General features: G+C 40.4%; 1 pseudogene; it reads right to left on the bottom strand.

Annotated features, from left to right (window-relative positions):
- Positions 1-685: 685 nt before the first annotated feature.
- On the bottom strand, positions 686-2,427 carry LOC123641518 (annotated as a pseudogene).
- Between the last annotated feature and the right edge of the window lie 24,565 nt (positions 2,428-26,992).

Below are 26,992 nucleotides of genomic sequence, written 5' to 3'. Positions count from 1 at the left end.
CTCATTCTTTCTCTGACTGTGTCCTGCTGTTTATCCCATACACCAAGTTTTCATTTCAATGGTTATATTTTTATTTCCAGAATTTTTATTTGTTTCTTTTTTTGAATCTTCCAGGTATTTTTAGTAGTATCTTATTCCATTGTCATTGTTTAATCTATATTTTACTGTTTTAATAACTTTGAATAAAACATATTGTACTTAATATTTTCATTTTTTGACCTTTTGGGAGGCTCTAATCACGTTGCTTCTTGTTTGTATTAACTCTCACTCTTCTTTTTTCTACACAGAAATATGTAGTTTATTTATCCACATTCTCTTTTAGTCCTTGTCCATACATGTAAATACTTTACCATGGACATAATATCAGTGCACAGATTATTAATTACCTACCTTTATAACTTATTATAAGCATTTTCAGATTCCACTAGTATCACTTTTAATGAATGAAGCAATAATAGCAAAGCAACTGACTGAAAAATTAAATCTTTTTTCCAACCAGTATGTTAACAACAACTCCCCACTCATTTTCTTGTTTACTCATTATGTGCTGGCTGTCCTTCGATCTTGGGAATGTCCTCACTCAATGCTTCTCTTTCACGTTCAGTCCCAATTCCCACCCAGACCCGTGCATGCTATATTGCAGGATCAAGATGAAAAGGCAGTGTTTCTTCAATTTATTTGAGGGCTATGAGGTGGGCTGCTACTTCTTCCACTTTGTCGTGTTGTGGGTTTTCTGGTGCCTGATAGGGTGCGTGCTCCGGGCAGAGGCCTTTCCGCATTTGCTGCGCCGATGAGGGGCGCTCCCCAGCGTGAGTCCTCTGCTGCCTGATGAGGTGGGAGCCCTGGGGAAGGCTTCTCTGCAGACCTGACATGGGTAGGGCTTAGCTCTGAACACACTTTCCCACAGTCCTGACACACACAGGGCCTCTCTCCAGTGTGGTTTTTTTACGCACAGAGGAGTATCTCAGGTTCCAGAACATTTTACCACATTCACTGCATCGGCAAACTTGGCTTCCCCTGGGAATTCTTACAAATGTAATCTGCTTAGCACTCCAGCCAAAGGCTTTCCTACAACTACTGCTTTTCCTGGCTTTGTCCCTTTCACAGCTCTTCTGATGAAATTGTACGTGTGAATTACGTGTCATGCTTTTAACCTGCGAGCCACGTTTGTGCAAAAGTTTTCTGGGAGGAATTTTCTGGAGCAAAACTTGGCTTATATCGAGACAAGGGTTTGCCTGGGTCCCAGGGCTTTCACACTGCTCTTTCTGAGGGAGGACTTTTTCCTGAGCGGACTTCACTTGTTTGAACACTGTGTCTGGGACTTCCAGAATTCCAGCCTGTAAGACATCTTCTGAGGTCGAGGACTCGGCACAATCCCTTGAGAATTCTTGTGCTTTCAGGGTATGGGCTGGTTCCGGCTCAGGAATGTCAAAATTTGGAGTTACCTGTTTTCTTTCCAACATAGTCTCCCACCCCACAGAGACCAGGTGACCGAAGGTCTCCAGCATCATGTCATGGTACTTGATCTTCTGTGTCGGGGCCAGCAGCCTCCACTCCTCCCAGCTGACGTCCACAGCCACATCCTGGAAGGTCACTGGCTCCTTAGGAAGCACCGTCACTGATGCCGGGTCCTCCTCCTGCTTCTCCTCCTGCCGGGCAGTGACCTCAAGAGAGCAGGCCAGGACCTGGGCAGGCTGTGCAAGCAGTGCCTCCCCCTCAGGTGTGCAGGTCACATCCTCCACCAGGGCCACTAGCCCCTGGCAGTCCTCCAGGTGCTGCGATTCTAGCCGTGTCCTCAGCTTCCCAGGCAGTGTCCCCAGGCGCTGCTCCAGCACCAGCAGCTCCACATCTTGCTCCTTGGAGTACACCTCGGGCCACAGCCACTGGTGACACAGCTCACAAAGCTGGGCCAGGGCCTTTTGGGGACCTGTCACATCCTCATAAAGGAACTTTCAGAACCTCTGGCGAGTGGCCTCAGGGTCAGGATGCTTGCCCAGCTATGGGACTGGCTCTCTGAAGGTTTTGGGGCTCAGGCCCCCCATCTTCAGCATACAGGGCTAGGGTCTGGGCATTCAGTGGACCAGCCACTCCTGGTTCAGTATGAGGCCCTCAACAACTTCAATGTTCATCAGGGGACTCTGGCAGGAAGAGGATCCAACTGAGGGTGGAGCCGAGGCCCAGGATATTCTGGAAAGGTGTCTTGAGGAATTCCTCTCTCCATGGGCCAAAACTCTTCTGCCTCCTCTGAGATACCACATCTGGCTTGGAAAGCTGATGTTCCACGGAGACCAGGTTCCTGCAGTTCTCCAGCATCACTTCCCAGTACAGGGACTTCCATCTGAGGTCCGGCAGTCCCCACTCCTCCCGGGTGAAACCCAGTGTAACATCTTCAGAGGTCACTGGTTCACAGGACCAGGCCGTCAGAAGCCTAGAGCCATACTTTCCTCCTCCTCCATGTGTCTCTCGCGGGAGTGGGCAGAGTCCTGAGAAGACCGAAGCTGGCAGAAGGGAGAGGGGTACTGGCTATGCTGAGGGGCCACTCCTGCCTCTTCCCAGAATTGGCTCCATCAGCAGGAAATGACAAGTCCACCCCTACATGAGAAAATACCCAGACTGAGTCATCACCCCCAATTCCCACACAACTAGAGGGGACTAGCTTCCCCCTGATCAAGAGGAGACTTCTTCTCCTGCCTCCCACACTCTTGGAAGCAGGTGTCTCACTCTATCCCCACGCCTGGGGAGGATTGTCTCCCCTCGGGGTTTTGGGTCACCGACCACATCCCACGTCACTGTGGGAGGATGGCAAGCAAGGCCAGCTCCAGGCCCCTGACCTCCAGGCCCCTTGGGGCAGGGACCGAGGCTGTGCTCCCCTCCCCACCATACAGTGGCCCTAGACCAGGCAGGCCAGGGAGCCCTTGGTGAGCACACATGGCTGCCAGGAGAGGTTTTCTTCATTTTCCCGTTCTACTGGGTGGCAGAAGTGCTATCAAACTAGACCACTTCGTGTGACTATCTTGACTTGGAGTTTCTGACCACTCAGATTATATAAATTAAACCTCAAAACCATATATAGGCAGAAGCTGAATACTTTTTCCTACCCAGAGCCCAGGTGAAACATACAATGTCACTTGCCATCTCCCTTTGCCTGAGCATCTTTCTCTTGGTGGCATGACCTTGTGAGGATCCTTGTCATTTTGCAGAAACTTGGTTCCACCTCCCCACCTTGCATGGCTTGAAGCCGTGCCTCTAGTCCCCACACGTCAGAAACCCCAACCTCTTGATCCCCAAGGTCACCAAATACCCTCCAGGCAGGACTGGGGACTAGTAACAGCATCACCTCAGCAATTTTGGTGTCCCCTGTATTCTTGTGAGCTCAACATTTTAAAGAATATATGCTATATCTGATTCATCATTTCTAGGTGTTTTGTATTGAGAGGTTTTCAGGATATCTAATCTGTTATGATGACAAAAACTCCACAAGCCGTTATTTTCCTCCCAACAAAGTCATCAATGAGTAATGGTCACTATTCTGTTCTTCTCCAAGTCGGGGATCAACTGCTTTGTGGTTAGGAAAGGGATCCATACAGTTATCCAACAGACGTAGCCTGCGGAGAAATTGCCCTCATATCTGAAAAGTTCCTGCTAAATCCCTTTACTTTATCAGGACTTAGAGTTCCTGGTTACTTAAAAAGTTCATAAATGTGAGCTTCCTATGAGAACATTTCAGGAAGTTTAATTGGGAACACAAATTGTTATTCCCAGGTGGGAACAATCCAGGTGGTCTCAAGTGGGTCTCGTGTTCTTACGGTGTAAGAACATACTTGCTTAAAGCTTCTACTCCATGTGTGCTTTGTTTTGTTTTGTTTTCAGTTAGTGAAGCAGCTGAGGCAAAAAATAAATAAATAAAACCTAGACTTGCTCTAAAAGGCAAAATTTTCCTAGTGAATCTCACTTTTAGGTAGGATTTGGAAAAGAAATTATTTAGTTTGGAGAAATTGTAACCCCTTTAACTTACTGGTTTAGCAACATATTTTTGGACTAAGGAAGAAGATGGTGCAATTTCTCTGAAATCTTCTGCCGCCACGTGAAGTGCTTTCTTTCCTAATTATTGTTTGAAAATTAAAACCTCTGTGTTAAAGGCCTTTTACTGAATGGCAAATATGAGAACACACATAAACAAGTTGTCAGAGAAAATGGATTTTTAGATCTCCAGACATTTATACAAGCCTGAAGAATAAGATCCAACCACTTACGGCACAAAACAGTGATGACAATAACTACCTCCTGATATGAAAGAAGATCCCTATGATGACTAAATACTCAGAGTTAAACCTGAAGAATATTCAGGGATAGGAGATCAAATGGGAGGGAAAAGGGTAATGTCATGAAAAAGAGTCACTAACTACAGAAGTGCATTGCTGTGGTCTGAATGTGTCCCACAAAATTCATAATTTGAAACTTAATCACCAATGTGATAGTATCAAGGGGTGGGGCCTTTAGGAGGCGATTCAGTCATCAGGGAAGAGCTTCATAAACAGGATTGGGGCCTGATAAAGGCTTGAGAGAATGGGTTCTCTCTTCTGTTCGTCCTCCATGTGAAGAAACAATGTTTGTCCCCTCTGGAGGAAGCAGCATTCAAGGCACCATCTTAGAAGCAGAGACACCCTCACCAGACACCAAACCTGCTGGCACCTTGATCTTGGACATACCAGCCTCCAGAACTATGAGAACTAAATTCCTGTTCTTTATAAATTACTCAGTAGCATGTATTTTGTTATGGCAGCACAAACAGATTAAGACATACATCACAGCAGTCATCAACAAGGAATCAAAGACCAGACCTTTTAAGCTAGTCAAAGCTCAACTGGGCAACATTGTGATGCTTTATTCTTGGCAATCCACCTTCTGACCATGTGGCCTTTTTTACAGTAACTCTCTTTGGTGACCTCCTCACATACTGCCCCTTGCTCCCACCCACACACCCCATACCCCTGCTTCCCACTGCAGAACACTCTGTCTTCTGGCCTGTCAGGTTGGGCAGCTGGGTGATATGGGTGGTGATCTGGGAAGATCCAGCAACTTCCAGAACTGACAGGTAGAGAACTACATTAACAGGCTCCCAGAGAAGAGACTAGGCAAAAGTTTGGAAGGTAGACAGCTCTGCAATCAAAATGATGACATAGCCAAAGAGGGTGGATTCTGGGACTCTGATCCCTGGGAGGATTGGTGGTGAGGGAAGCTAGGCAGAACTCCAGTTCAAAAGGCAGCAGAGACATGGTTTGGGTACTTCATTTGGTGGTAAGCCTGTCCAGAGATTCAGAGTAGGTTGACTGGCAAGGTCCCTAAGCCCATTACTGCTTTAGCCATTGGACCACCATGACCAGAATTTTTGGCCCCAGAGGCTGACTCAGTGCTGAGTTGTACCCAAAGCCCACAGACCCAGAGACCAGCACTGCACTGGGGCACTGCTAAAAAATGCTCAACATCACTAATCATCAGGGAAATGCAAATCAAAACCACAATGAGCTATCACCTCACCCTAGCTAGAATGGCTATTATCAAAAAGACAAAGGATAACAAGTGTTGGTGAGGACAGGGAGAAAAGAGAATTCATACACTGTTGGTGGGAATGTAAATTAGTACAGCCATTATGGAAAACCTTTTGGAGGTTCCTCAAAAAATTAAAAACAGAACTACCATATGATCCAGCAATCCCACTACTGGGTATATATCCAAAGGAATTTAAATCAGTAAATTGAGGAGATGTCTGTACTTTCATGTTTATCACGGCACTATTCACATTCACCAAGATATGGAAACAATCTAAGTACCCATCAATGGATGAAGGGATAAAGAAAATATGGCATATATACACAATGAAATACTATTCTGCCATAAAAAAGAATGAAATCTTGCTATTTGCAACAACATGGATGAACCTGGAAAACACTATGTTAAGTGAAATAAACCAGGTACAAAAAGACAAATGTCACATGGTCTCACTCATGTAAAATCTAAAAACATTGATCACACAGAAGTAGAGAGTACAATGGTAGTTACCAGAGGCCAGGGTGATTAGGAGGGAGGGGGCTCTGGGGAGATGTTGGTCAAAGGATATGTAATTACAGTTACATAGGAGGAATAAATTTCAGGAGATCTACTGTACAGGATGGTAACTATAGTTAACGATGATATATTCTTGAAAAATGTAAAGAGAATGAATGGTATGTGCTCTTACCACAAAAAGGATAACTATGTGAGGTAATGCATTTGTTATATAGTTAGATTTAGCCATTCAAGAATGTATATATACTTCAGGCCGAGCGCGGTGGCTCACACCTGTAATCCTAGCACTCTGGGAGGCCAAGGCGGGAGGATCACTTGAGGTCAGGAGTTTGAGACCAGCCTGAGCAAGAGCGAGACCCTATCTCTACTAAAAATAGAAAGAAATTAGCTGGACAGCTAAAAATATATATAGAAAAAAATTAGCCAGGCATGGTGGCACATGCCTGTAGACCCAGCTACTCAGGAGGCTGAGGCAGGAGGATCACTTGAGCCCAGGAGTTTGAGGTTGCTTTGAGCTAGGCTGATGCCATGACACTCTAGCCAGGGCAACAGAGCAAGACTCTGTCTCAAAAAAAAAAAAAAAAAAGAATGTATATATACTTCAAAACATGTTTTACTTGATAAAAACATACAATTTTATCTGTCAATTTAAAAAAATAAATAAGTAAATAAATGTCACACACAATATGATTTACAAAATATCAAAAAATACAAGGACTAAGCAAGAGCAGAGGAAAGGAACCAAGAGAACCAGGAGCAGAGAGAAGCTAGTTGAAACGGATCTAAGACCAAGGGTATGATCACTTAGATGGAGACAGGGGTCTAGGTGCCAGATCAAGGACTCAGTGTTCAGACAGTTTGAGATATTAGCAAAGGCTATTCCCAGGCATCCTTTCCCCAGGGCTTGTTTGTGCCCATTACTCTTCCTGCTGCAGCGGGAACAAAGACTCAAATTCTTGCCCGTAAGTTCCAAAATAGGCTCTTAAAATTCATAACATAAATGATCATAATAAAAGCTAAGATATTTTGATTTGTAAATTAGATTCTTAAGAAACAAACAAAAAAAAATTGTTTTGATTCCAAAAGCTCAGTTCAATTTCCAAAGATCTGAACAAAAAGTTTACACTATAGTCAAAGTTTATGCTATAAACAGTGGAGTTGGAAAGATCACAGGGTGATGTGTGAGCCTTTTTCCTCCTCTTACCACAGCCACAGCCACCTCCCTAAAACCAGAGGCAAATCTCACAGGTTGAAGGAAAGAAGACAACTGGGAAAAGAGAACAAGAAAACAAGTAATTGATACGAATTCCCAAGAAAATATTCTCCATGATCGTCCCAGAGTCCAAATCTATGGCACTGGAGTGGGCCTGTAAGAGAAATCTCAGACGGTTTTCGGGAAACAGGTTGAGTTATATCTTACAGGTCCCAGGGGAAGACAGAAGATGGATATCAATGAGATTCACCCACCTCACAAACTCTGCATAAGAGAAGCTGTCTCATCCCCAACTCCCAGGTCTTACATCACTCATGGGAGACAAAGATATCTTGAATCGGCAGAGTGAAGTGTTCTGCAACAGGATGGACATGGGGGCTCAAGGGATAAACTAGGTTCAGTTGTAGGGAAATAAATTTACATCATTGCTCACCTGAATTTTGGGACTGTGAAATTTATGTCTGCTAACATATCTGCGTCCAGAGTAACACTGATTTAATGCTAGATCTAAGCTAGTGGTTTGGGGCACCACAAATTTTCTCTAAGTCAATTGTACAGAGTTCACATATACACTTAACTATACATCAGAATTTAGTATAAAAGCTATATTTCAGACCAGTGAGGAAAAGAGTAGTCAAACAGTACAAAAGCAATTTATGTAATCAAAACATTTGCACTCCCGTAATATTCTTAAATTTAAAAAAAAAGAAAAACAAAGAAAAACAATTTCTGGAAATGAGGGAATTTCCCTTATAACAATGATGTAATAGTAGCTGTAGCAAAAAGGAAACAAAAGGCAGGTTTCATTAAAAAAAGTGAATTTGATGTATAATTAGTAACAACTTGGGAAAAAAAATGAAGACAAATCCCCTCCTCACTTCTTACACCAGAGTAAATTTCATACAGATCAAAGATTTAAACTTTGAAAAAGAAACTATAATAATGCTTGAAGAAACATTCTATAATCTTAGAATGGAGAAGATTTTTTAAAGAATAATACAAAACTTAGAAGCATGAAAAAGATTGATAAATTTAGCTATAAGAAGATTTAAAATTTTCTATGCAATAAAAAATAATGAACAAAATCAAAAGAGAATTGGTAAACTTGGAATATAATTTACAATCCGTATTGCTGACAAATGGCTAATTTACTAAATTTACTAGGAACAGTTATAATCAATAAAGGCAAAGATGACCTGCCCAACAGAACATTGAACAAAAGGACATGAACTGGGAAGGCACATAGAAAGACATGTAAATGGCCAATACACATATGGAAAGATGCTCAACATCATTAATAATTGGGAAAATGTAAACCAAAATAACATTTTCATGTATATAATTGGCCAAGCTGAGCAAGGTGGCTCATGTCTGTAATCCCAGCCACTGGGGAGGCTAAGGTGGGAGGGTTGCTTGAGACCAGGAGTTTGAGATCAAGCTGGGCAACACAGCAAGACTCTGTCTCTTACAGAAATTAAAATAAAAAATTAGCTGTGGCAAGGTGGTGCACACCTGTAGTCTCAGCTACTCAGGAGGCTGAGGCAGGAGGTTCACTTGAGCTCAGGAGTTTAAGGCTGCAGTGAGCTATGATTGCATCACCACACTCAAGCCTGGGTGACAGAAAGAGACCCTGTCTCTAAAACATAAAATAAATGATAAAATAAAATAAAATTAAAATCTAAGTTTGATAATACTCTTGGTGAGGGCATGAAAACCAAACATTTTCATACATCTTTGGTATGAGGGTAGTTGCTACAATTCAGCAATATGCATCAAATGTTTTAATCCATGTTCATTTTTATTCAGCATTTTAAGTGCTAGAATTTACACTACAGATATACTTGCAAAAGTAGCCCCCAAAATATGCTCAATGTTATATTGTTTTTAGTGAAAAAAATATATGGAAATTCTTTTTAGGTAGGAGTCTAGGGGAGAATTGCCCGAGGCAGGCCACACCAATGACAGAGAATTAGGATGACAAGGGGAGATCATGGACAGTGTAGACTTGACTCACATTGAAGTTAAATTCAGTTATATCTCTCAGCTAACAAAATAATCCCCAATCCTTTATTTGTATCATAAAATTTTTCTATTTTCTTTTTAATTTAATTCAGCCCAAAAAAAGATTTATTAGAGTCCTATTATGTTCTAAACAGAATATGTTTATTCTGCATGTTTTTCCAATGAAGCTGGACTTTGAGAGATTGGTATAATTTGACCAAACAGAAAGGTAGGTAAGGCATTATAGAAGGACAAACAAACCTGGGGCTGTGGGAGTTACAGCATGATTGATGAGCAGGATACAACACACTTGAATTACATGAGGGTGGGGTGGGAGGAGAAGCAGTGCTGGCAGAAAATTAGGCTGCAGCCAGACTGTGCTGAAGGAGTCATTGGTTTTTCAGCAAAGAATCATTATTATTACATTTGTGGGCCAGGTACAGTGGCTCGTGCCTGTAATCCCAGCATATGGGGGTGCTGAGGCAGGAGGATGGCTTTGAGCCAAGGAGTTTGAGATTGCAGTGAGCTATGACGGCACCACTGCACTCTAGCCGGGGCAACAGAGACCGTGTCAGTCATAAATTAATTAATTTTTGGCTATGTGCAGTATGGAATGAAGAGAGAAAGAGGTAAGGAGGCCAGTTAGCTGGCTGACGCAGTAGGCGCTGAGGTCAGAACAAGGGCAGGAGAAGAATGGAGAAGGGCGAGAAGAATTGGGAACATTTATAGGTGGTATAAACAGACTATGGCTACTTATCAGATACAGGGAGTGAAGGAATTGAAGTCATTTGAGATAGTATTAACAACACATAGTCATTGCTTGGATGTGGGAGGCAAAGGAAATGAAAACATTTCTAGTTTTGTTGACTATGAGAAGGTGATGCTGTTAATCAACATAAGTAGCCCGGAAAGGGGACATTTTGATAGAGAGCTGGAAGACATGCTTCATTTAGGTCCCTGTGGGGCACCTAGGCCCAGATGTCTCATTGATGTTTGGATATTTGGCTGGAACCTTGGGGGTGAAAAAGACTACTCTAGCACCTGGGTAACACAAGAAGAGAAGAGTGTGGAGACATAACTTTGGGGAATCCCTGCACTCCAGGGCTGAGTCAAGTAAACGGAGTCAGTAAAGGAACTCGAGGAGGAAGAGAGAGGGTGGAGAAAAAGTGATGTCCCAAAGCCACAAGTGGTGTGAGCTTGTGAACCCAGCCCTGAATGGCAGAGCTATCCAGTAAGTCCAGGGAAGGTGAGCAATCTGTCCCTCAGCCCCATTCTCATTTTCTCTAGTTGCTCTCTGTAATATGAAGTATTGTTCAGCTTTTCACATAAAAATTCAAGCACTTTCTAAAAAGTAAGTGGTATAATCCTCTTCATCTTGGAAATTCACAAATATAGAAAGATCAAGCAACTTTCCCTACACCAGTTGGCAAGTCAAGGTCAATAAAGCTAGAGTTCCCCAGGCCTTAGTCCAAAGGCCCAACAGCCAAAACCTTCCAGGCAAATAAATAAACAAAAGAAAAAAAATAAACCAGAGTTGACAAAAAAAAAACCATGCAAATTAAATTATATTTCTTTTATTTTCATGAAGAAATTGCTTCTGACAAAAATATTGGGTTCCTTTCTTATGTTTTGTAGCATGGTGTTCTTGTTCCTTTTTAAATCTCATAAGAATTTCCCTACAATTTTCATGTTCCTTAAATCCTGCCAAAGCCAAAGATATTCCTAAAAGGTAAATTTACTTAGAATACTGAGGCAACAGTTGCTACACATTTCATTTTAGTAACTTTTGGGGGAGTTACTAAATGTTTAAGCATGTAATTAATCCTAAAGCCCTTCTGATTTTTGTTTCCTCAGGAAAAATACTGATTCAAATTGCAATGACAGACTATTAGACATGCCTTGGAATTTATATAAGAAACCAATGAGTTATTACAAAAATAATTCAGATGTGTATATTAGGATTTAAAGCTGACAAAGTAAATAAACTTAAGATACAAAAATGTTTTTAATAAAGGATTTTTTAATTTTTTTACTAGGCAAAATCAGTTTTATTAAAAAAATATAAAATATGGAACTCATACAACTTATTTTGGGAAAAAGCATTTTTCCAGATATTTAAATTTAGTATTTTTTCCTGGATCTGTATTAGTTGAGGGAAAAGAAAAAAAATAATAATAATAAATAAATAAAAATTCGATATTTTGAATAAGTAATATATTCATGGGGCCAGGCACGGTGGCTCACACCTGTAACCCTAGCATTCTGGGAGGCCGAGGAGGGAGGATAGCTCTAGGTCAGGAGTTCGAGACCAGCCTGAGCAAGAGCGAGACCCCATCTCTACTAAAAATAGAAAGAAATTATCTGGACAGCTAAAAATATATACAGAAAAAAATTAGCCGGGCATGGTGGCACATGGCTGTAGTCCTAGCTACTCGGGAGGCTGAGGCAGAAGGATTGCTTGAGCCCAAGAGTTTGAGGCTGCTCTGAGCTATGCTGATGCCACAGCACTCTAGCCTGGGTAACGGAGTGAGACTCTGTCTGGGGAAAAAAAAAAACTAATATATAATATATTCATGGGTTCAAAAAAATTAAGTATAGAGAGTCATATAGTAAATGTCCTTTCATTCTTTTTTTTTTTATGTCAGTGTATTAATAGGGGGTACAAACGTTTTAGGCTACATGGACCATTTTTGCAATGCTTGAGTCCTGGCTACAGGTGTGCCTGTCACCCAAAGAGTGTTCATAGTACCTATTATGTTATTTTAGTCCCCTCCCCCACTCCTCCTTCCCCCCTGGTTGCTCTCCACTGAGATTTACTTTCCTCTGTGCCCTTGTGCAGTCATCGGTTAGTTCCAGTTTAATAATGAGTATATGTGGTGATGTTTTTCCACTCTTGTGATGTTTCACTTAGGATAATGGTCTCCAGTTTTCATCCAGATTGTTACAAAAGGTATTAATTCATCTTTTTTTATTGAGTAGCACTCCATGGTATTATTAATCCACTCGTGAATTGATGGGCACTTGGGTTGATTCCACAACTTTGCAATTCTGAATTTTGCTGCAATAAACATTTGAGTGCAGGTGTCTTTTTGATAAAATGACTTCTTTTCCTTTGGGTAAATACCCAGTAGTGGAATTGCTAGATTGAATGGTAGGTTTACTTTTAGTTCTTTGCGAAATCTCCATACTGTTTTTCCATAGAGAATATACTAATTTGCAGTTCCACCAACAGTGTATAAAGCATTCCTTTCTTTCTGCATCCATGCCAGCATCTATTGTTTTGGGGCCAGATAATAAACTTCAGTTAATAGTATCTACTAAGAAAAAAATAGTTAAAGGGATAATGGGAAGTAAAGAGGAATGATATTTTAGATAGTGTGCCAATCAGGGTCCCAGCAGGAAAAGAACTTCACTCTCAGGTGATTCAAATGAAGAGAATGTCTTTGAAGTTTACAGAGGCACGAATAGGGATGCAAGGCAAAAGAGAGAAGGTGATACTACCCCAAGGGCTGAGGAGGCAAAGAGAGGAAGGAATAGTGTCACAGGGGAGCCCAGTGCTGGCTGGGGCCATGCAGGAGGGGCCTCTGGAGTGGTGGGATGCGGCTACCTCTGGAGATGCGGGCCTGAACCAAAGAGGGAGTAGGGAAGCAATACTGTGCCTTTCTCTGCCCCATCTCTGCCAGTGCCAACCAGAACCCAAAAGGAAGTGAGAGGGCGTGGAAGGTGGTGAGGTGGAAATAGTGAGTAATCAGATTTCAGGTAGTTTGTGGACAGAGCCAGTGGGTTTTGCTGATTGGATATGGGGGGTGAAGGAAAGAGAAATGCCAAGATGACATCCAGGTTTGGGGCCAAGCTACAGGTTGAACAGAGTTCCCATTATTGGGATGGGGAAGCTGAGAAAGAAGCAGGTTACACAAGTTAAGAGTTTGGTTTGGACGTGTCTGGTTTGAGACGCTTATTAGACATACAAATGGAGATGTGAGTTTGGAGCTTAGAGGATATATAAATTTGGATTCATCTGCAAATAGATGACCTTGGGTTTGGTTAAGATTACCTAGAAATGGTATGATAGATAACCAAGAGAGTAAAGGACACTCACTGTCCCTAGGGCACTCCAACATTTAAAGGTCAGATCAGATGGAGCCTGAGGAGGAGATAGAGAAGTGTCCAGGAAAGTAGGAAGAAACTGGGACAGGATGGTGAACTGGAAGCCAAGTGAAGAGCATTTCTAGGAAAAAGGTGTAATCAGCAGCAGTAAATGTTATTGACCAGGGGATCTGGCAGCTTAGAGGTGCCTAGTGACCCTGATGGAATATTGTCATTGAAGCAGGGGGAATGAAAGCCTGATTGGATTGAGTTAGAGAGAAAATGGGAGGTGAGGAAGTGGAAAGAGGAAATACAGGCTGTTTGTTTTTTAGAGACAGGGCCTCATTCTGTCACCCACAACTCTTAACCTTGAACTCTTGGCCTCAAGCCATCCCCACCCCCATCGACCTCCCAAAGCCCTGGAATGACAAGAGTGAGCCACCCAGGGCTCAGGCTGTCTGTTTTAAAGAAGTTTTGTGATGAAGCACAGTGATAACTGGGGGAGAACTTGGGAGAAACATCACATGTATGCTGATGGGAATGTGATCTCTTAAGGAGGTGAAAATTGATGCTGCAGAAAAGAGAGAGCATGACTGCAGGAGGAAAGATCTTGAGGAGGCAGCCCAGGATGGGCTGCAGTGATGCTGTGCAGTGAGAGCTTGTCCCACGTAGGCACAGGGACTGTTTGCATGCTGTAACAAGGAAGACAGTCTAGACACCGCGGCAGGTGGAGATGGGGGGCAGGAAGATTGCCTCTCTTTTCTCAGTAAACTAAGAAGCGAGATCATCATCTGAGAATGAGGCCAGCAGAGAAGGCATTGCAGGTCTGAGGAGAGAGGAGAATACATGAAATGGTCCCTCTCGGCGAGAGGAAAAGATAGCTTACCATAAAAATGTGCTAGGACTGTCTGACTGTGTTACTTAAGTGAGACCAGACAGCAGAGTAGATTTTCTCTACCTGTTCCCTCCCTCCTCATTCAGATGCTTAGGTACAGGTGTAGAGGAGGTAGATATTGAATTGTCCCAGGGTTTGGGGTTTTCCTGTACAATGGCTGTACAGTAGCTTACTTTTTGTGTGTAAAATGATTTGATGTTTTAATAGAGGAATCTAGTAATAGATCATGTAGTCATCATAGAAAGTAAGACGAGATTTTTTAAGCGATATAAAGCATAACTTAATCTAGGACTTGATTACAATTTTATATTTGGAAGTTCTGAGACAACTTATTTTGAAAGAGAATTTGGGATATGTAAGGATGATCATGCCACTTATAATGTCATTTGATCTTGAGGATTTAAATTAAGAAGTAAATTTCGAAAGCAAGCCTGTGAAGCAGCATACTAGTGGTTTACACACAAACATTTATATGAGTCTGCAAAGTGGCCAGGCACAGGGGGCCAGGCTGAACTTGAGGCTTTTGTTCGGGCTCAGATGTGCTCCCTTCTAGGCCCAGGCTGAATTGGCTGCAGCTTCCTATGGCATGTTTTCCTCACAGCAAAGAAGGAGCATGAGGTGGATGCCGAGCAGCCAATGCCTCTGGAGGCCTTGGCTCAGAACTAACACACTGTCACCTCTGTCCACATCCCATTGCCCAAAAGAGGTCCCTAGCCTAGCCCTACATCAGTAGGATGCAAAAATATACTCTTCCCACAATGGGAAGCACTTCAAATTACCATGGCCCAAAACAAGAACAGATTATTTTATTATATGATGGAGTGAAGAACTGGGACAATAATCTGATTACTGCAGGTAGAATAAGACTTCTTAACATCACTGAGAATCACAGACTTCATAATCAGATGATTTGTGGTTTCATATGTATGAGAATTTGATATTATACATGATATAATCTATTTAAAAGCTCAGAAACTCTCTGGACTTGTGGGTTCAGAATGATTAGTCAGTGGTCTGAATTCCCTGTGCATCCCTTTGCTAACCTCCTAAACCAGTAGTGACTATTTGCAGATGGACCCCAAAGTTTTATATTTCTGAACTGAACACAAGCTAGCCCTCAGAAAGGCAGCCCTTCCTTCCCTCCTAACCTAGTTGAGTGCTTGGAAAAGTTCCTCTTTTAAGATCCTTAAGCTCTATAAATTTAAGAGAACTCTGTTTCCTCAGGCAAGCTTTTTTATTTCACATAGTTTCAGAATAGAGTCTGTTAGGAAATGGTCCAGGGGGTGGACCCCTAGTTTGAGGGGATGAGAGGAGGACAGGGACTTACAAGGATGTTGCAAATGACTGTCTTAAAATACGGGGCATGAAGCAGTGGTTCCTGAAATCCTCTGAGCTGGTATCAGACCCAATTCTGTCAGAGATCTTAAAGATTTAAACAAAAAGAAATGAAAAGGAAGGCAGGGGGGAAAAAAAGGTTTTCTTTGAAGTTGTAGAGTCATTTACTTCTGAAAGCAAAAGTGTTGTAGTGTTGTTCTTGCCTCTTAGCAAAGTACTTTTCATTGATTCATCACTTTATTGCTTTTCTGTCTTCTCAGAACTTGAATAGGGGCCTCATTCAATGGTGGGTAATCTTTCTTCTTGACTGTTTCCAGAGACCTTGCTTTTTTCATCCTTGTTCACAGTTTCCTTCAGTTTCTTTTGATTCTGTTATTTGATGCTCTTTACTATAGTTGAATCCTTGAAGCTATCTTCAGGCTCTGTTTAATGTTTTTAAACACACACACATATTTATTTAGAGAAAAAGTGAGATGTATTTTGAAGGTCATGCTGAATCACTAAACATATTGTTGAGTATTTTGATCATCTTTCCTTTTCAGTGGGAAATTTTAGCTTCCTGGATTCTGTGTATTCTGCAGAAGTACTTAATTGTGAAAACTCCTTCAAACCCTATGTTTACATTACCAAGTGCAAATCATCCCACTTCTTTTTTTGGCTGTGAATTTATGGGGCAATTCCAGAATTGTGGCTTGCTTTAAGGCCCTGCAATTCTTCCACATTATGGTTAGTAAGAATCCTGAGGTGAAATCCTGGAACAATGGAAAGGCAAGCCAGTCAGAGATAGGAAACCTATATTTTATTCTACATTATTATTTAAGAAAATTACTTGGCTTCTTATGTTTTGAAAGAAAAAGAAAGGGATGGAATTGTGGACATTTTTAAGCCTGTTGACTTGAGGTTATTTACCTTGATTTAACCTGACCTTGTTACGACTTTTTACATAAGAAAGTAATTAATTGATTATATAGACTGATTTTGTTAATCCTGTTTAGATATTAAAATTCTCAGACAAGTCACTAGATTTTATAACTTTGTTGATTAATTTAAGGTCCTTGCTATATTAAGAATTTGCATGAATAAAATTGTTATTTAGCTTCCCTGAGCCATCCAACTCCCAAATATTAGGAGAATATTTAATTTAGTGAGCATATATTGTCTTTACCTAAGTGGAAAGGATTGTTCCTCCTCTATTATCTCCCTCAGGGCATAACTTCTTGAAGGTAGATGTATTATATTCAATTAATTTCCAATATAATATCCTAGGACAGTTTTATTAACTCAGTGGTTAGTCAATTAATAATAATTAAATGCATTTTTCAGACTCAATCACTGATCACTTGGTAGTAATTACCGCAATAGAACCATAATATGGAGTCAGAAATAACTGTTTGACTTCATCTGGATTAAATTAATAGGGTTTACTATGCAATTCAACGGAAAAAGACAAGGATAAATGCCTTTGGGGCAAAATTGCATGAAATGATTAAAGGGAGAAATGCTGACCTTTATTTTAAACTATAATAGCTTTACAATCTAGTCTCTTCACCAATAATTGTTAATTTCCAATATTTTCCAATCCTTCTGGGCATATTAAAAAAGGAAAGATTGTATTTTAAAATAGACTTTTCTTCTGGCCCCAAAGAAGAATATAAATAAGGAATCTGAGTCTAATTATCCTGCATTACATTTGTCCCCTAAGAAAAAAATAAATGTAAAGTTTAAAGACATGTTTAATATTTTAATCTTTTTAGAAGACCTAGAAAAAGCCACATTTCTCATTAGTATAGAAAACACATATATAATGGGCATTGATATTTCTTCTTTTAAATTTTGAATTTAAATAGACCTTCCTCTTCTTTTCCTCTTCCTCCTTCTCCTTTCTTTCCTTCCCTTCCAAACAACCCAGTCCTAAAGCCATGAATTGGGGCAAAGTAAGCATCTGTCCCCAAAGGAGAGAGCACAGTGGCCCAGAGCAGGATGTCAGAGCTCAAATAGAGCAAGAGGATGACTTCCCAGTAGGGCTGCCCCACGGGGGGTGTCAGAGCCTGAGCCAGGTGAGGAGAGTGTTCACACAAAGGGCCCTGTGCTTCAGGATGTCAGAGCCCAAACAGGGTGAGGAAGGCACCCAGGCATGGGGACTTCCCAGCATGGAGTGTGGTATTGGAGGGACAGAATCTCACTATGTTGCCCAGGCTAGCCTCAAATGCCTGGGCTCAAGTGATCCTCCCACCTCATTCTCTGGAGGAGCTGGAACTACAGGTGTGTCACCACACCTGGCTTTTAGCACAGAATGTTAAAACCAATGGTGTAACTCTCAGTCTGAGTCTGAAGGCCTGAGAACCCAGGGCAGGGGGAGCGAGTGGGGAAGGGTGCAAGTCCCAAGTCCACAGGCTGGAAACCCTAGAGTTCTGGTGCCTGAGGGCAAGAGAAGAAGGATGTCCTGGCTCCAGGAGAGAGAGGGACAGTTTGCCTTTCCTGTCTTTTTGTTCTAGCTGGGCACCTTGCCGATTGGATGGTGCCCGCCTACATTGAGGGTGATCTTTGTCATTGGCTCACACCCCAATCTCCTCTGGAAACAGCCTCACAGACACACCCAGAAATAGTGCTTCACCAGCTATTGAGGTATCCCTTAATCCAGTCAAGCTGACACCTAAAATAAACCATCACACCCACCAAAGATGCATCACCTGAATGTAATCCTGAAGAAACATCAGACAACCCCAAATTAAATGACATTTTACAATGTAACTGGCCTATGAAAATGTCTAGGTTGTGAAAGTCACAGAAAGACTGAGGACTTCTTCCAAACTGAAGGAAACTAAAATGACAACAAAATGTAGTGTGTGAGTCTCAACAGGATCACATAATTAGCATGATCAGCACAACTTAAATGAGATCTGAGGGTTAGAAATTAGCAATGTATCCGTGTTAATTTTCTGATTTTGATGTTTATATTGTGGTTATGTAGGAGAATGTACTTGTAGGGAAATATGCACAGAATTATTTAGAAGTGAAAAGACATCAAGTTAGTAAGTCACTCTCAAATTGTAAAGGAAAAAAAAAAAAAAGAAAACAAAAGGTTTTCTGTCCTGCTCTGACTTGCAACTTTTCGGAAAGTTTAGTACCATTCCAAATTTTAAAATATATTAAAAATAAATCTCATTATTCAATTTGGATTGTCGCCACTTTTCATTTTTGTATTCTCAGTGTTATGCAAAATGCATCTGCAACTACTCAGAGGTAAAGGCTGCATCTCAAGCCTCTCTGCATCCGCAAAGTGCGTAGAGAACACAGGCACTCAATAGTGTTGCCTGGACTGAGAATAAACACCTACAACCCTATCGACCTCCTTATTTTTATTTCCAAGTATTGTTACTTTTTCCTGTCAACTTTAACGATGCTTCTGGGAAAATATATTGTATTAAAATCTCATTGCTTCCGAGCAATATGTCTTTTCTCTTATTGCCTCAAATTGCGTCTCATTTAACCCCATCCCATGCCCCACATAAAATTAAATCATAAAACACATATCCTAAACAATAAAAGTCTTTATTTTGGTACCACTTTGTCATTTTGTTGTTGTTCCTGTTTAGATTTTACTTTTAAGCTATTTTTTCTACCCTACCCACCTTCTTATACACATGGTCCTCCATTTTCCTAAATTCAACTTCCATATAACCTTTATCTTTTTACATACATTATACATTCGGGCCCTTAAACTAGCAGTTGTAGGCCACATTCTGAATTTTTTCCTTGGCATTCAGACAAACGTTTTGAGGCATGACGTGGGGAGTTGCCCTTGGTCCAGTCAGCTGCTCTCTTTGGCCGACACAGCCATCTCTGTCAGTGGGGAGTGCTGTGGAAGGGTTTGACTGTTTTATTATATCTTGCCATTAATGTTTTATAAAAAGTAGTGGAAAATGAGAAAATGCAATGGTTGATACTAGTGAAAAGTATGTTTCATAAAAGTAACAGTATTGAAAGATGGAAATCAGTGGATGTGCCAAAGCCGTAGATCTTCATCCTTACTCAGTGTTCATTGGACTTAACCTGGTGACAGCATGCTTTATTGTAGAGGGAAAAGAACAAAATTAAGAAACATATATGATACATTAGAACTACATCTTCAAAGACTGAGTTTGTTAGTATTAGGCTTATACTCTATAATTAATATAATATATGTTTGAATTCAATTTTCATGCATGTTTTCAGGAAAGTCTGAAAAATATATATACATACATGAAGTAAGCCAACTGCCTATAGACTTCGTGAGAGAAAAAGTCCAGTCCTCTCCTTAAAACTCCAGGGTTGTCCTTTTCACCAGCCATGGCCTGGAGATGGGCGGGACTGTTGAAAGCCATCATGCAGGTGGCCAAGACAAGCACCGTCACCTCAGCAGTGACGTTGGAATCACAGACCTCCCCACCACCCCCATAAATCTCACTTATGGATTTCCAGGAGAAAGGACCATCATTTTCAGGTTTTTTTTTTTTTTTTGGCTGTGGTCCTGGTTGAAGCCAAGATTGTCATAAATTTTTATGTAAGTTTTTTCACTTGGGTTCAAAATTCAAACTTAATTCTAAGGGCTGTGTCTTATCTTTCTTTTCCTATTTTAACAGAAAATATCTAGAATGCAGGTCAATAAAAGACAGAGGAAAAAGTGGAGGAGAAGGAAGGGTAGAAGGAAAAAGAGGAGGGAGGTGTGGAGGAAGAGGAACAAGACAATAAAGAGGAAGAGAAAGAGAAAAGGAAAATGGAAACAGAGTGGAGGAAAAGAAGAGGGAAGTGCTGATAAGAAAGATAACAAAGGAAAGAAGGCTGCCACTTGCTTGGGGAGTACAGATTGGACTTCATGACCTCTGGATCTGGTCACCAATTTGGAGTGTTCCTTCTAATTTTCTTCCTCTTTCCTTCAGTATTAAAGGGTCAAGAGCACATGGTCAGGGCCCTGGTGATTGGGTTCTTGTCCAGTTTCCAAGTGCCAGGGTTAGTTAACGAGAACAATAATATATGCATTTGTATAGTGCATCTCACTTTCTGAAGCACTATTTTTGGGGGAACATTTTTTCTTTGTGGAAACTGAGACTTAATAGGGTTTAATAAATACCAAAAATTTTTTTTAAAAAATCGGTGGGGAGTTGTGTGTGAATGTCAGATTCATCTCAAGTCTCTAGCCTTAAAGCTCAAATACTTGGGTTTTTGTGTTTCTCTTCCCATTCCACAGTATCTCAGGATATTTCTGTATGTTCAAAGTAAATAGAAAATCAATAGTTTTACTTAATCATAAGTAGAGAAACTATAAAGCTTGTTTCTATGGCTATGGATAGGTAACCCTCATAAAATTAAGAAACTAAACCACTGCATACACCATTTACAAAAAGACATATATACCATATAACATGCCAAACTTTATTTCTGGATGGTGAAATTTTAGGCCATTTGTCTGTTCTTATATTTTCTAAATCTTCTACAATGAATCTGTGTCACTTTTACAAATAAATGGTCTTTTGTTTTTCTTTAAAGAATCTAAAACAAACACAGGAAACATGTAAGAAAATTTTTTTAAAAAACTCTTCACCTCTGCCCTTTTTGCTTTACACACATACTAGGAAATACTGGAGTAATATTCAATAAACAACATCAAATGACAGTCAGTACCATTAATAATAACAATAAGAACTCTGTGAAATTAAGAAAAGTTTTATTTACTTCTAGGGTAAAAATATATATGCAATTCTTCTGATTATACATTAGTTATACACCAGCTGCCAAAGCACTGTTACTTATTTAATCTAGAAAAACAATAATATTTTGCTATCCTCCCTCCCTTAAAGATTTCCAAGCCATGGTAAACAATAAGCAGCTCCACAAATGCAAAGCAGCTATTTCTGGAGGACCGAATATTGGCCAGCCTCAGGGTGCGCAGGATCAAGGAGCAGCAGTCTAAAACTGGTTCTTGTATTTACTCAGAGGATATTGCTGAGGATTTATTATTTTACAATACCCTCTTTATGAAAAATTCTTCACTGGCTTCTTAGTATCAGGAATGGTTTTGCTCTTCCTAAGTTGCTTCAGGGCCTATTTCTCCTGCTGTATTAGCTACTGAGAAGTTTAGAGCAGATTTGTAGCCAACATAAGCAAACAGACCCATCCTTCCAGCACATATTTCATGCAATAATGTAACTTGTAGTTTCATTTGCATCTTTCTACTTCCATTTAGAGTTCTGGTGCTCTCAACTACTTGTTTTCAATTTTATTTATCTCTTCATATCATGTAAATTTTGATAGATAATCTTACATCCTTTCTGGGATAAGAAGGACCATAAATATTCTTGCCATTGAGTTTAAATAAATAAATGCATATGTATATACACATGTATATACACATGTACACACATTCATACATATTCTAATTGTGAATACGTGAATCATCAATCTTCGGCTGTGTCAGTTATGTTTTTCACATGATATCTACCTACCACAAATGATACTCAACATATAGTTTAGGCTGGGCGCAGTGGCTCACGCCTGTAATCCTAGCACTCTAGGAGGCCGAGGGGGGAGGATCACTCAAGGTCAGGAGTTCTAGACCAGCCTGAGCAAGAGTGAGACCCCATCTCTACTAAAAAATAGAAAGAAATTAACCGGACAACTAAAAATATATATAAAAAATTAGCCGGACATGGTGGTGCATGCCTATAGTCCCAGCTACTCGGGAGGCTGAGGTAGTAGGATCGCTTGAGCTCAGGAGTTTGAGGTTGCTGTGAGCTAAGCTGATGCCACGGCACTCTAGCCAGGGCAAAAGAGGGAGAGTCTGTCTCAGAAAAAATATATATATATAGTTTAAATATACTATCCTAAATTCTTGTCCTTTATAATCTTTCCAGCCCATAGACCTTAATATGTCATAACAAATCAGTGGCTGTTGGGGGGACTGCAAACTAGTACAACCTCTGTGGAAAGTAATATGGAGATACCTCAAAGAGCTACAAGTAGACCTACCATTTGATCCAGCAATCCCATTACTGGGCATCTACCCAAAGGAAAAAAAGACATTCTATAAAAAAGACATCTGTACTCAAATATTTATAGCAGCACATTTCACAATTGCATAGATGTGGAAACAACACAAGTGCCCATCAACACAAGAGTGGATTAAGAAAATGTGGTATATGTATACCATGGAGTTCTACTCAGCCACAAAAAACAACGGTAATCTAGCACCTCCTGTATTACCCTGGATAGAACTGGAGCCCATTCTACTAAGTGAAGTATCACAAGAATGGAAAAACAAGCAGCACATATACTCACCATCAAATTGGTATTAATTGATCAATACATACAGTGGTAACATTCACTGGCTGTCATGCGGGTGGGAGGTGGGAGGAGGGGATGGATATATTCACACCTAATGGGTGTGGTGTGCACCATCTTTGAGATGGACATGCTTGTAGCCCTGACTTGAGCGGGGCAAAGGCAAAATATGTAACTAAACATTTTTATCCCTGTAATATGCTGAAATTAAAAAAAAACAATCAGTGGCAAAGTCATTTATATCATTTATATCCAAAGTAACTGCTTCAGGATCTAAATTCAACCACATGATCCCTTTGGCCTCACTGGACTGATTCATGCCTCTTAGTATGTTAGCAGAATTGCTAGATTATCCTCAAGAGGAAACAGAAATATGTCCTCCTTCATCCTCCTGCAAGGTACTTTTTTTTTTGAGACAGTCTCACTCTGCCACTCTGGGTAGAGTACAGTGGCATCATCATAGCTCACTGCAACCTCAAACTCCTAGGCTCAGGTGATTCTCTTATCTCAGCCTTCCAAGTAGCTTGGACTATAGGCATGCATCACCACAACCAGCTAATTTTTCTATCTTTCTGTAGAGACAGGGTCTTGTTCTTGGTCAGGCTGGTCTCAAACTCCTGAGCTCAAGCATTCCTCCTGCTCCAACCTCCCATACTGCTAGGATTACAGGCATGAGCCACCACTCAAGGTACTTTCTGACTATAAAACAAGAACCAGAAGTCATTGGGACAGTGAAGATATTTAGCCAAGAAATTTAAGTGGAAAAAAATATAATAAAATTAGTTTTGTGATAAAAAAAAAAAAGCACTGATGATTTGTTTTCAAAGTTGGAGGTGGGAAAAGAGAGGGGTCAAAGGAGGGAAACAAGGAGAGAGAATAATTTTGCCATAATTCCAACTATCTGATCATACAAATATATGTGTAAATACTTCCAGTTTTTGAAAAAGAAAATCAGATGCAAATTAGGTAATGGTAAAAGTTATATAGCATTTTTGCCATATTAGTGAGTCAATGAATGCATACATGGGACTGACAGCAGGGAGATGACATTTTCTCTAAATATTTCAAATAGAAACAAACAAACAAGTGTGTGTGTGTGTGTGTGTGTGTGTGTGTGTAATGAAGTAGGGTCAGGGGAAACAAGGACCACAAGAGAAAGTTAAAATTTGCTGTAAAGCAAAGTCTTCCTTTTGATTACAAACAAAATAAGGAAGACCCAGCTTGATACTCATGAAAAAATAATATTTTCTAAGAAAAATAAGATTCTGATTTTTAAAACTTTCATGATTAGTTCTATGTGTAGCTAACAGTTGGTAGATTTATTTCTAACCAGTCATCACCTGCAACAGTATGCTTTCAAAATGACTCAACTCACAGGGAATATAAAATTTTGATCCAAATCAGCTGCTTGAGATGTAGCTCAGGAAAAATTCCAAGGGAAATTGCTGATATTGCAGGTAAAGTCATCTGCTTATACTTCCAAAGCCTCAAAAGCTGTTTTTGGGGGGAGTCTGTCCCTGAAATCAGAGCTCTAGGACAGGTTGTATAGAATGAAATCTCAGAGCTCAGCACAAAGGTTCCTGAACTTCTACAAACCTTGAATAGGCACAACTAAGCCATATTTCGTCATAAATAATGAGGTACAGAGGGAAATTGGAATCCTAGAATTCCCATTCAGACATTCAAAGAAATTATTAAAATATTCCAGGAAACTGTATAAAGATATTTTACGCAAAAATTTCACAACTTCTTCCACTAAGCACAGAATGAAATGAGTTTAAAATTCCTGTAACAATTAGAAGCTACTGGCTATGTACATAAAGAAGGTGATAGGATCATTAAGTCACATGGCCCAGACGTACAGTTTCTAGTGATCTCCACCCTCTCTGTTCAGAGGGTTGTCCAGCATTTGCTGCACTGTTATTGTGTGCCAGGCCCCAATCTAGGCTTGACAGATACAAAGATAAACAAAGTCCTGTCTTCATGGCCCTTATAATCTAAAGAAAAAGAGAGAAGTTAGTTGACAATTAAAATTCAGCAAGAGGCAGCATAACATAGTGGCTAAGAGTATAATATATCAGTAAATCAGATATTTGAGCTCAAAAACTAGCTCTGGTTTATGGCTTATATTGGCTAAGAGACTGAAAAAGTTATTTAACTTCTGTGCCTCAGTGTTTCATAGATACACACAAACATGCATACATATATACATGCATATATACATACATACACATGCAGACATATATACATAAATAAACACATATACACACACCTACATACACATATACATGCATACATACACACACAAATGAGTACCTCCCTCATATAGTTGTGAGAATTAAAATGTTAGTCACTTAGATTACCTTGACCTTAGTAAGCACTGCATATGTTTGTTAAATAACTAAATAATAAATAAAATATAAACAAGGTCCATAAGAGAGCTATGCGTGCTGTGAGAATTAAAAACAGGCATCTTTTTGGGGTGTGCTGGCTCACACCTGTAATCCTAGCACTCTAGGAGGCCAAGGCAGGAGGATTGCTTGAGCTCAGGAGTTCAAGACCAGTCTGAGCAAGATCAAGATCCCATCTTTACTAAAAATAGAAAAAATTAGCTGGGTATTGTGGTTCATGCCTATTAGTCCCAGCTACTCGGGAGGCTGAGACTGGAGGATCTCTTGAGTCCAGGAGTTTGAGGTTGCAGTGAGCTATGATGATGCCACTGCACTCTACCCAGGGCACAGAGAGAGACTCTGTCTCAAAAAAGAAAAAAAAAAGACGCATCTCCATCAACCAGAGGACCTCAGGAATGGTCTCCTCCTAATAGGGGAGATGCCATGCTGGAACAGGATCTGTATTAGATTTGGTAAAAACAAGTCCAAGTTAACCAGATGAGCAAGTGAAAGAAAGTGCTCCTTAAACTGTTTCCCAGTATATTCAAAATGGCTTTTTGATAAAGGCCATTCTCACTGGAGTTAAGTGATATCTCATTGTGGTTTTGATTTGCATTTCCCTGATGATTAGAGATGTTGAGCATTTTTTCATATGTTTGTTAGCCATTCTTATATCTTCTTTTGAAAAATTTCTATTCATGTCATTTGCCTACTTTTTGATAGGGTTGTTCGATTTTTTCTTATTGATTTTCCTGAGTTCTAAATAGATTCTTGTTATCAGTCCTTTATCTGATGTGTAGTATGCGAAAATTTTTTCCCATTCTGTAGGCTGTCTGTTTACTTTTGTGACTGTTTCTTTGGCTGTGCAGAAGCTTTTTAATTTAATCAGGTCCCATTTATTTATTTTTGTTGTTGCTGTGATTGCCTTAGGGGTCTTCTTCATGAATTCTTTGCCTAGGCCAATGTCTGTAAGTCTTTCCTACATTTTCTTCTAGAATTCTAATAGTTTCACACCTAAGGTTTAAGTCTATTATCCACCATGATTTGATTTTTGTGAGAGGTGAAAGCTGTGGGTCCTGTTTCAGTAGTCCCAAAACAATACATGTTGGTGTGGATGCGGAGAGACAGGAACACTCATACACTGCTGGTGGGACTGCAAACTAGTGCAACCCCTGTGGAAGCATTATGGAGATACCTTAAACAGATTCAAGTAGACCCACCATTCGATCCAGCAATCCCATTATTGGGCATCTACCCAAAATAACAAAAGACATTCTATGACAAAGATACCTGCACCCAAATGTTCATAGCAGCACAATTCACAATTGCAAAGATATGGAAACAACTCAAATGCCCATCAATTCCTGAGTGGAGTAGTAAAATGTGGTATATGCATACCATGGAGTATTACTCAGCTATAAGAAATAATGGTGATATAGAATCTCTTTTGTTCTCCTGGAGAGAGTTGGAACCCATTCTATTAAGTGAGGTATCCCAAGAATGGAAAAATAAGCACCACATGTACTCACCAGAAAATTGGTTTCCCTGATCATCACCTAAGTGCACATTTGGGAATAACACCAATTGGGTATTGGACAGAGGTGGGGGTGGGGGGAGGGGATGGGTATATACCTACTTGATGAGTGCGATGCACACTGTCTGGGGAATGGACACGCTTGAAGTTCTGAC

Source organism: Lemur catta, chromosome 1 (genome assembly GCF_020740605.2).
Source record: "Lemur catta isolate mLemCat1 chromosome 1, mLemCat1.pri, whole genome shotgun sequence".
Taxonomy (NCBI): Eukaryota; Metazoa; Chordata; class Mammalia; order Primates; family Lemuridae; genus Lemur; species Lemur catta.
This window is presented reverse-complemented; position numbering and strand designations above follow the sequence as displayed.